We start from the raw sequence: 1,027 nt of genomic DNA on the forward strand, positions 1-1,027 counted from the left end.
CAGCCAGGGGACTCCCGGCCCCGTGGGGTACCGCAGCCCTCGGTCCCCTGGGTCATGTCCCCCTGTCACCTTCGCCCTCCCTGGCTCTGTGTTTGCTCTCCCGGTCACTGGCACCTGGGGCAGGATCGTGCCCCATGGATGGGGATCCCATGGGGGTGGGTGGCAGCGAGAGGGGACAGTGGGAACATTGACTCCACTGGGGTGGTGGGAGCTGGCTCATCACGCCCCGTGCCCTGTTTGAGGCGTGGCCCGCCCCGCCACGGTGGGAGCACGGGTGACAGTGTCACCTCAGTGGGACAACACGAGGTGGCAGCTCCGTGTCCCAGGGAGGAGCAGGGGGAGGGCTTTGCTGGGATGAGGCTTTGCTGTCTCCCACCCATCCCGGCGCCGGGAGCCCAGATACCACAGGGATGGGCACCGAATCCATGCTGGCACCTCCCTGCTCTCCCTCCCTTCCGTCTGGGGCAGGATCCCAGATGATCTGGGGACAAAGAGCAGGCTGTGAGCTGGGGCAGAGCAAACAGAGCAAACGGGGGGGGGGTGGACTCCGGCACTCGGCACCATCCGGCGGGGAAGTGGTTGCTGCTGTTGACTTCAGGCTCGGCCGCACCCAGCAACATGGGGAGGGCACCCCGGGGTGGCAGCACCAGTGACGGGCACCCCCGTGTCCCCTCTTCCATGGGGTCAGGGGTTCCCGGTGTTGGCACCTTCGGCTCTGCCAGGCTGGGGGGTCCCCCTGCTCCGAGCAGCCTTTGCTTCCACACCTCATTTATTGACAACAGTTAATTATCAGCTTCCAGCTACCCCAACACCCCCTGGCCTGGCTCTGGGTGCTTCCAGGACCAGGCAGTGATTCCCGGGTGTGAGCAGGAATCCAGCTCCTCCTGGGAAGCCCAGAGCCCCCCATGGAGGCAGCTCAGGGGGGACGATCCCCATGTGTCACATCCCTCATTTTTGGGGTGATTCTGGCAAGGACATGGCGTCGCTGGCTCTGCATCGGTGGCTCTGCCCGTGGCCACGCAGCCCC

This window comes from Nestor notabilis, unplaced genomic scaffold (assembly GCF_000696875.1).
Source record: "Nestor notabilis isolate BGI_N333 unplaced genomic scaffold, ASM69687v1 scaffold29559, whole genome shotgun sequence".
Classification (NCBI taxonomy): Eukaryota; Metazoa; Chordata; class Aves; order Psittaciformes; family Psittacidae; genus Nestor; species Nestor notabilis.